The following is a 10,751-nucleotide window of genomic DNA, read 5'->3' as shown; positions in this document are numbered from 1 at the left end:
ACAGCCGTCAGAGTACGCTCCACAACATTAAATTTCCTCTCAGGCTGAGAGAAAGTATGTGTAATATAACATATGGGCTGAGATTCAGCATGGTTACTGATTGTAGCCAAGAAATGAGAATCAGAAACCTGCAACGTGACATCTAAATCTTTAGATGATTTACGGTGCGCCAAAGGGGCTGAAACCTTGACAGCCTCTTGCAGCGCTCTCAAACATTCAGAATGAACAGCAGTCCAATCACGTGCCACAACGGCATCTCCTTTAAGCAAATCATACAAGGGGGCTGCTAATGAGGCAAAACTAGGCACAGTTTTACGTGCAAAATTAAGTGTCCCCATGATTACTTGCAATTGGCGAGATGTCTTAGGCACCGGGAAGGATATAATCTTTTCTTGGAGGGTGGGGGCAAGGCTAGCACCTGCCACCCCGATTAAAAATCCCAGAAACTTAACTTCCTCAAAACCAATTCTGGCTTTGGCAAAATTAACTACAAAGCCTTCCTCACCCAGTACCTGTATTAGTTGAACTACAGAATCCCAAAGCACATCCAGCTTATCAGAAGCCAGATATATATCATCAACATAAGGAACAGCATTATCAATGTTATGTCGTTGAAGGAGTTCCTCAACGGCAGCAGAAAATAAAACAGGGGAATTTTTAAAACCCTGAGGGAGCCTGGTATACTGATACTGCTTACCCCTGAATGTGAATGCAGTGACAGGGGAAGTGCTAATCGGAATACTCCAAAACCCATTAGCTAAATCCAAGGTGGCTTTCCACCTAGGACGTGGCAAATTATCAATTGTAGATGCAGGATTCAACGTCTGAGCGGCAACTGTCTCAGAAGAGGCGTTAAGTACTCTATAGTCAATGACCATACGAGTACTCCCATTTGGTTTGGGCACAGGAAGGAGGGGTGAATTAAATTCAGAATATTCCTCAATTAAAACACCCTGAGTAAGTTTCTGAGAAATAATAATATTTAAATCATTGTAGAATTTCTTATGGACAGGATACTGTTTTTGAGGACTGAAAGGCTTATTTAAAACTATCTCTATCGGCTTAGGGGTCTGCACTAAACCAGTGTGGGTATGATAGAGCTGAACGACTCCTAACTTAAGCCATTCAGTAAACAAATTCTGCAGCTCAGCCTCTCCAATGATGGATTTGAGCTGAGGAGAAAATGAAGCTTTTACAGCCTCAAAGCCATAAAGGGGGTCCTCCAACATCATAGAAGGCAAAACAGGCACAGCAGCCTGTGTGAAATAAATTGCAAAAGGATCCTCCTCATCAAATAAACATGCCACTTTTATGGTACGGGACCCTTTGAAGTAAGGGGAAAAGATTTCTACAGTCGCTAAGGGAGCTTGAGAATGCTTCCCTGCAAACATAGTAATTGTGACACTTTCATTTAAATATTGAATTGTATCCCATTCTCTAGTCAGGATATTAATAGTAGTACCTGAGTCCATCATGCCCACAAATAGATCACCCTGCTCCCTATTCTGGATCCACAGGGGGTTTAGACGTGGAGCCAGCATTGCCATGGAAAGTGGCTCGCTTCACAGGCTTTTTGTGAGAAGAAGGGGGAGGGCGGTCTGCCTTAGTTACAGCTCCGGACACCGCTGGAGGTTTCTCAGGAGCTGGAAAGCGGGCAGGAGGGGTCCCACGATTATCCCTCACAGGATAGCGGGGAACCCACCCAGTATTAGAGGGATTTCGTGGAGGGGGGGGTGTATAATCCTGTCTAGAATTCCCAAACCCCCTATTGTCCCTCTGATTTCTATCCTGGGAAGAAGGATTCCTAAAATGAAAACTCACCCGTCTTGAAGTTTTCTCAGGCTGAGTGCGCTGGATCTCCCTGCCCCTTTCCCTGGGTCTGTCAGACCCTGGATGAGCCTGTTTAAGTGGCTTAGAAGGTATTAATGGACGACCAGCCGCCTCGAAGACTTGCTGGATAATGAATGGGAACTGCTCATGTCGATCTGCCGGGGCCAATGCACTTAAACGATTACTAAGATCAATACGAATAGAGGTATCAGGCATGACGTCTTTTAAAATCTCCCATACTTGATCAAAATTACTCATAGTAACCAGCATGCCAAGAGAATATGCAGCTGAAATACCAAACTTTTGCAAAATATGACGCAGCACTTCACCGAGATTTGTGATTAACGGTTTCCCAAATATCGAACGATAAGTCCACCCGTAATAACTCCCCCAACTTTCGCAGAATGAGGGGGGAGGAACCAAATTCTGTGGCATCAGAGTAGAAATAATATAATGTCTGGTACGAGAATTACAGGCACCAGTGACAGCTTCAAGCGCGACTAGTCTAGTGGCCAGATGTTCAGGTATCAGATTAACATCAGCTGGAAGCGTCCCCAAAGCCCGCCTTACTCTATCTGCTTTTCGATCAATCTCACTACGGGTCCCGAATTCTCCAGGCGTCCCCAAAGAAAACGAGGTTTGTCCGTAATGATCTCTGAGCGTTTGAAAGCAGTGCAATAGGGCATTGTAAAACGCATTCATTTTCCCTGCCGGAATTTGATCCACAGGCGGGGCATCAAAGGACAAAATAGCATCAAGAGGCGGACGCGGTTCAGTGAACGCCAAGCCCCCTCTTTTTTCAGAAACCGGAATTACCGGATTCTCTACAAATAAGCATTTACCAAGTGAAAAAGACATCTGACAATCAGGGAGAGCAAAAGGAACAAAATCATCTTCTGCTCTTCTATTTAGCCCCTGGTGTCTGCCCTGTGCAGTAAGAGCTTTTAAACGACAAATGTCAACATGAAAGCACGGTGACGAGTCACTGGCCACTTGTAAATGCAGGACAAAGGACTGATCTTCCCTGATATGATTGGCTTCAACCCACTTACGGAACGTTGCTTCTTGAGAAGCTCTAATTCTATAAGGGTCAGCCATTGCAACCAATTATAAAAACCGCTGCAAAAGGCAAAATTACATGACTGGAAAATAATATTTAATTCTACAGGAGATTTAAACCACGTTGGGCGCCATGTGGTAAATTTTGAATGGAAGTATTGAGGCTTCTACCCTTAGCAGAATTTAAAACCAGGGAATCCTGCCTGGATAAAATATCCCACTTCCACTTCTATTTCCCTACCCTTTCTGCCTTGAGACAAAAAGTTTACTTTCAGAGGTGTGTTCGAATCTACCACAGAAATTTTTTATTAACCTTTAATTCTTGCAGCACATCATGCATAAATAAACCAGTCAGTTTATTGTAAAAATATTTTCTTTATTTCACAGATACAGAAAGGCATGAATAAATATCTCTAAATGACTAAGAATCACTTTTATGTTCAAATCTTAATTTTACCAGAGTATATCCTACAATCAATGCAAGAACCATTAATAAGGAAATTGAAATTATTAATATCAGATAAATGTCTATTAATGTCATCTTTTTAGAAATTAATACATTTCTAATACATCTGCCAATGTAGAAACAATAGCAATTTAAAGGTTCTCATATACTTGAATAAAAAATTATATTTACCAATTTTCTGAAGCACCCCGCTCTGTGTCTCTCTCAATCACGTGCGAAGAAAGTCTAAGTAGCACCTCTCCCTCTCCCTCAAACTGCCACTGTTTTATACACTTAAGACCCTTTGATCCAGGGTCGCTGTTACACTTCCATCAACACATCTAAATTTTATTCTGTTTATAGCTTCGCCCATTTTTGATTTTTAATTGGATTTCTTTTGTAGTTCTAAGAGAAAATCTTTTTCACTCCCTTCTGTCACACTTAATTGGCTGGCCATCTGTTTTTAGGGTGGTCAATCATGACACCTGCGTTAGGATGCTCAATGTCATAAAATGCAGGTGCTTTCTTACTTGAGATAAGAGAAAGTGGTAAACAACTGTACTCTCAAGTCTGAAAGTGGGACAAAGGTGAAATCTTGAGGTTTTAAGTAGGGGAAAGGTGAAAGCTATGTGCTGGAGCTTTTTCAGCACAGCCATGACCAATGTCATGGCTTTTAAAAGTAAAGGCTTATGGGTATTAAATGCTAACATGTTTCTTTATGGCTAATTGATTACTGACTTCACTAAATATAAGTAATTATCAATAAAGCACAAAATATTAAGATATTTTCTGACATAGGAGGTCGCTCCGGGACCCCTGTTGGACCCCCAGGGACTTTTGGCCAGCTTGGGGGGGGCCTCCTGACCCCCACAAGACATCCCAAAAGTCCAGCGGGGGTCCGGGAGTGACCTCCTGCACTCCGGCCGTCCGATCTCAGTACTCAAAATGGCGCCAATAGCCTTTGCCCATACTATGTCACAGGGGCTACCGGTGCCATTGGTCAGCCCCTGTCACATGGTAGGAGCACAAGATGGCGCCGATGGCCTTGTGACAGGGGCTGACCAATGGCACCGGAAGCCCCTGTGACAAAGGCTATCAGCGCCATGATAAAACTGGCACCGAGGGTGTGAGTGCAGGGGATGGCTCCCGGACACCCCGCTGGACCACCAGGGAGACTTGGTAAGTTTTGGGGGAGTTCAGGAGGGTGGGGGGTTGTTTACATTTTTATTTAGGTGGCCGTATAATTTGGCAAAGATTCGTATATTCGTGGGGAATCGCAATACGTTTCACTTCCCCACAAATACAACGAATAGTGCAATATACGTTGCGGATTGCCAATATGGCGAAAATAAATGCACACTCCTAAAATTCACATCAACAGCTCAATCCCTATCCCTCCCTTGGAGATCTCCTTCACCTCTCCCAGGCTTTCTTGGATTCAAACTGTAGCAGGACACTAGGAAAGGCCATCCCCATTGCTCTAATCTGAGCAAATTTCACAATGGTCTGTTTTCAGAATGAGACAAGATAGGAGCAGAAGAGATTACCAGAGACCTTATTGATTGTGTTTACAGCACAACCTGATTCATGGCTGAGACAAATAGAACACACTCAAAATCCTTAAAGGGCCAGCATCTGAAAAGTAAGACTGCTAAGATTAAATCCTGAAGTAAACAGGAGCAAATGGTGTTTAGCCCTCTCCTATTTACTCACAATCTCAGCATATGTATCAGGGCCCAACCTTTGAGAATTTATCTCTGGTTTGTCTAAATTTCTTTTCAGTTTGTTTACTTACCTGAGTCTTTATAACAGGAAGAAATAAACTACATAGATGCAAAATTAAAAAATGTTTACAAATGGAATTAAATTTATTTACCAGATAGAGTAATAAGCAAAGCTGACCCTTTCTTCCTGGGTAGACTGGACACTAGGCTCAAGCAAAAGACTTGATGCCTTGAACCAGTTCTACAGGTTTCTGTATGAATCCTCCCATCTTATATACTATCTGTGGTGATGGCTAACTGGTATATTTCTCACTGTCTCTGTCCCATCTCTCCCCCCCCCCCCCCACCTCCATCCTTCCCTTTAATCTTTAGTTGCTTTGATCTTTAGTTTCACTGTTATCTGTAAAAAAACAGTTTATATTTATATATTCCCTCAAGGCACATTTCCTACAGGCTTGCTTAGTGTCCCATTTGGTGCAATTCATTTTTTATATACCTGTATTTTCTATCCATCAATGTCTTTCTGTTCAGTGAAAACAGAACTGGCCAGGCCCTGCCACACAAGGATTAGACATTCTTTGGACTTTTACAGCTGGCCACAGCTGTAAAAGTTTCAGGAAACCATGTGAGGAACATTCCCACATTTATCCAGAGGCCCACTTCTGACACCATCTTAAACATATATTTCCTTAATTTGTAGTTTTACTGTAATGATGTATTTATCTGAGGATTTTTTCAACATGGCTTCTTGATGAACTGATGAACTAGATGTTCCCAATGGCTGAGAAGGACAGAGAAAACAGTTCAATAACATGATTTTTGACAGAATGGAGACTAGGTGCCCTGTCAATGCTTGGGGGGTTATCCTGTGAACCCCCTCAAATAGTGCATTAATAATAAATGAATGAAAGATCCCATCATATCACCTGGAATTCTCTTTCCTATACAGGAACTTTTTATACCAACTTTGATTTTTTTGGATCTTTGACAGTTAAATCCATCCTCTATCACATTGCTGGGGAATTTTGATGCTGGCTTTCCTCTTTATAGTTTTTAAAGAGCTGACATTCTTCAAATTGGGAGAATACAGCAGATAAACAAATAATAAAGTGGTACAGAATATGCAGGACCCGTCCCCAAGGAGCTGAAAATAAAAATAGGGTGTGATAATGACATATAAAATCCATGACGGATATGGTTACAATGTTGGGAAAAGGATGGTAGGAAATGTGAGAATACACTTGGGTTTTGAGGTAGAAATTGCAGTCAAGAAAGAGGGAACTAGTGCAGAGGGGAGCTTGACAATGTAGACCTGATGAAATGAACTTATTATCCCAGATGTTGAACACTGATCAGTACAAGTGAAGCAGAGATCAGACTTTCAAAGAAACATAGAAAATGAAGGCAGATAGACTATACGGCCCTTCCAGTCCACCCATCCACAATTTCTGCTCAGCTCTACAATCCCTTCCTCCCCTCAGATATCCTGAATGTTTATCCAATGCTTTATTCAATTCTGATACTGCCCTTATCTCTGCCACCTTCATTGGGAGGCTGTTCCATTCATCCACCACCCTCCATGAATAGGTGGCTAGAATTTGGAGGAAGAGCTGATCCTGGGATTTCCACTGATCACTGTGTTTGCGGTCAGAAAGGAAGGTTTTGTCACTGTGGTGTGGAATTGGTTTAAGACATTCATTGCTTTACACCTCCTTCTGGATTATCAAATCAGGAGGGGCCATCAGATAACTGAAAGAAGAACAAGCTCTATGAAGGACCAGTCACCTTTCTGTGTAAACAGATTGTGTAAATCTGTAACTCTAATCCTTTTGTGTATTTGGTGCTTTCTCTGTTTTGAATGATTTATTCAGTCATTAATAAAGCTCCTTACATTTGTCCTCAGTACACTCATACTGCATACTAGAGATGTGCGAAGCCCGGACCTTTTGGTTTGGGCTTCATTTTCAGCCTGCCACAGGAATTTTTGTATTTCCCATGCTTCGGGCCTTTTAAATTCGGGGGGGATCTCCGATAATGCCAAAATGCCCTTCTGGAGCACCGCTGTGCGAAAGCGGAAAGACTCTGCAGATATTGTATCTGAACGTTGACTCTTTAATTGTAACTGAATCCGATTACTGATTTATGTGCTGCAACATCACTTTGAACTCCTTTTGTTAGAAAAGTGTGTCCTAAATAAAATAAACAATGATATTAAAGAAGATTTCTGTGTACTATAGGGATGTTATTGAGTCATAACAATATTTCTGGGCACTGCTAAGCACAGATGATGCCTGAAACTTAAATATTCCAGATATAAGACACAGTCCTATCTGAGGCTCCTGTGGTAGCTTTGGGAGATGCAATGAGCAGTCACTTCTTAGGGAACCATGGTCAGCCACATCATATTCACTGAGAATAAAAAACCTCAAACAGCTTCCTAGAAGACAGCACAGACTTTCAGGATAGGATAAAGGACATAGAGCAGGTACTGTTGGACCCTCTCCTGCTCATAATGGATGCACAATCCCTAAACTGCAACATTTCTCATGCAGGCGGTGAAACTGCAAGTGACAAAGATCTAAGGACAGCCACCTTCGAGCACCAGTGCATGCCAGAAACTGTTACAAAATGTACTAAATTCATCCTGACACGCAATTACTTCAGCTTAAAAAATGTTGGCTGTCTATAGATCATGGGTACCAGGATGGCACCACATATGCCAAATGAAGCAATTTTTAAGGAGGCATCAGTGAGCAGAGCAGAGAATACTACAGTTAACCTGTACTGAACAAGTTAAACAAGTAACAAAGAGAGACAGAGGACAAGACCCTTTCCTGAAAAGATGAAAGGTAGAAAAAGGATTATAAATGGCGGGCAAGATTCATGAGGGATATGGTATAAAGCGGGAAAAGGAACGTGAAAACCGCAGCAGCTATAGAGAGAAGTGGGTGAGAGGAGATCTCAGAGGCGGCACTCAGAAGTGCTGTTTCCAAATGGGATATGATAGGAGGGAGAGAGAGAGAGAGAAGCAGGTAGGGATGGGTCTTGGTAAATAAGGAAGGGGTTAAAATGAACTCATGAGTGCCAAATGCTGACCATTGATCAATACCCAAAATAAGGTTTTAGTGGAAATTCCGTCTGTTAAGAAAGCACATTTAGGTACCTGGAACAACTTGCCAGAACAATTAAGAAAACAGTGTGAGAAAACTACGTTTAAAGATATTTAAAGACTTGGGGCAGGATTTTAAAAGCCTTATGCGTGTAAATCCAGAGGATTTACATGCCTGGCGGGTTACACATGTTGGGCCTCCAGGCAGGTGCAACAGGTGAAATAATAATTTTGGGAGGGGTTAGGTTAGGGTTAGGGTCGGAAAGGCTAGGGGAAGGGGTGGGAAGGCCGGGTTAGGGGATAGGGAACAGGGGAAGCCCACGAGCATCAGCGCACTCAGGGTGCACAATTGTGCACCCCCTTGTGCGGGCCAAAGCCTGATTTTATAACATGCGCGCACCTACGCGTGCATGTTATAAAATTGGGCGTACATTTGTGAGCGTCAGGTAGCGCGGGCACATGTACGCCCCCGCGTATGATTGAAAATTCACCCCTTGGTTCTTCCAGCATGAATGCAGAAGTGAGTGCTAGTAAGAGATCCCAGAAAAAAAGGAATACTTTTGCATTGAGTATGAATGGAATTAAGACCGGAAAAACAGTGATTTGTATTTTGTACATTGTGTGGGTGATTTTATATTGTAAACCTCTGCAAGATCTTGGTGAGTGGCGGTTTATAAGTATTTTAGATAAGTAAATAAATAGCTTAGTTTCAGACTCTCAAAAAAGATATAGTTGTGATGGAGAAGGTGCAGAGAAGGGCGACCAAAATGATAAAGGGGATGGAACAGCTCCCCTATGAGGAAAGACTAAAGAGGTTAGGACTTTTCAGCTTGGAGAAGAGACGGTCGAGGGGGGATATGATAGAGGTGTTTAAAATCATGAGAGGTGTTGAACGAGTAGATGTGAATTGTTATTTACACTTTCAGATAATAGAAGGACTAGGGGGCATTCTATGAAGTTAGCAAATAGCACATTTAAGACTAATCGGATAAAATTCTTTTTCACTCAACGCACAATAAAGCTCTGGAATTTGTTGCCAGAGGATGTGGTTAGTGCAGTTAGTGTAGCTGGGTTCAAAAAAGGTTTGGATAAGTTCTTGGAGGAGAAGTCCATTAATGGCTATTAATTAAGTTTACTTAGGGAATAGCCACTAGGGATGTGAATCGTTTTAGGACGATTAAAATTATCGTCCGATAATTTTAATATCGTCTTAAACCGTTATGGAACACAATACAATACAGATTCTAACGATTTATCGTTATAAATCGTTAGAATCGTGAGCCGGCACACTAAAACCCCCTAAAACCCACCCCCGACCCTTTAAATTAAATCCCCCACCCTCCCGAACCCCCCCCAAATAACTTAAATAACCTGCGGGTCCAGCGGCGGTCCGGAACGGCAGCGGTCCGGAACGGGCTCCTGCTCCTGCATCTTGTCGTCTTCGGCCGGCGCCATTTTCCAAAATGGCGTCGAAAAATGGCGGCGGCCATAGACGAAAAAGATTGGACGGCAGGAGGTCCTTCCGGACCCCCGCTGGACTTTTGGCAAGTCTCGTGGGGGTCAGGAGGCCCCCCACAAGCTGGCCAAAAGTTCCTGGAGGTCCAGCGGGGGTCAGGGAGCGATTTCCCGCCGCGAATCGTTTTCGTACGGAAAATGGCGCCGGCAGGAGATCGACTGCAGGAGGTCGTTCAGCGAGGGTTCCGGCGCCTCGCTGAACGACCTCCTGCAGTCGATCTCCTGCCGGCGCCATTTTCCGTACGAAAACGATTCGCGGCGGGAAATCGCTCCCTGACCCCCGCTGGACCTCCAGGAACTTTTGGCCAGCTTGTGGGGGGCCTCCTGACCCCCACGAGACTTGCCAAAAGTCCAGCGGGGGTCCGGAAGGACCTCCTGCCGTCCAATCTTTTTCGTCTATGGCCGCCGCCATTTTTCGGCGCCATTTTGGAAAATGGCGCCGGCCGAAGACGACAAGATGCAGGAGCAGGAGCCCGTTCCGGACCGCTGCCATTCCGGACCGCCGCTGGACCCGCAGGTTATTTAAGTTATTTGGGGGTGGGGGATTTAATTTAAAGGGTCGGGGGTGGGTTTTAGGGGGTTTTAATGTGCCGGTTTTTCGATTTTTCGATTTTTTAACGATTTTTCACGATATTTTACCCCCCCAAACGGCAACAATACGATTCCCTCCCCCTCCCAGCCGAAATCGATCGTTAAGACGATCGAGGACACGATTCACATCCCTAATAGCCACTGCTATTAATTGCATCAGTAGCATGGGATCTTATTAGTGTTTGGGAACTTGCCAGGTTCTTGTGGCCTGGTTTGGCCTCTGTTGGAAACAGGATGCTGGACTTGATGGATCTTTGGGATGACCCAGCATGGCAATTTCTTATGTTCTTTATCTTCCATAACTAAGAGGAGAGTCCCCTACCTCAGCTGGAATGGAACAGAAAGAAGGATCCATAAACTTACTCCCCCCATGGATCAATCACTTCTAAACTTTCCTGGCATCCCAAACACAAAGCAAAAAACTTACTTTAATTGTTCAGAAGACTTTTTAATTTCCCAAATGGACAGAGCACAGTTT

Source organism: Rhinatrema bivittatum, chromosome 16 (genome assembly GCF_901001135.1).
Source record: "Rhinatrema bivittatum chromosome 16, aRhiBiv1.1, whole genome shotgun sequence".
In the NCBI taxonomy this organism is placed as follows: Eukaryota; Metazoa; Chordata; class Amphibia; order Gymnophiona; family Rhinatrematidae; genus Rhinatrema; species Rhinatrema bivittatum.
The sequence above is the reverse complement of the archived record's forward strand: the minus strand, read 5'-3'. Positions refer to the sequence as shown.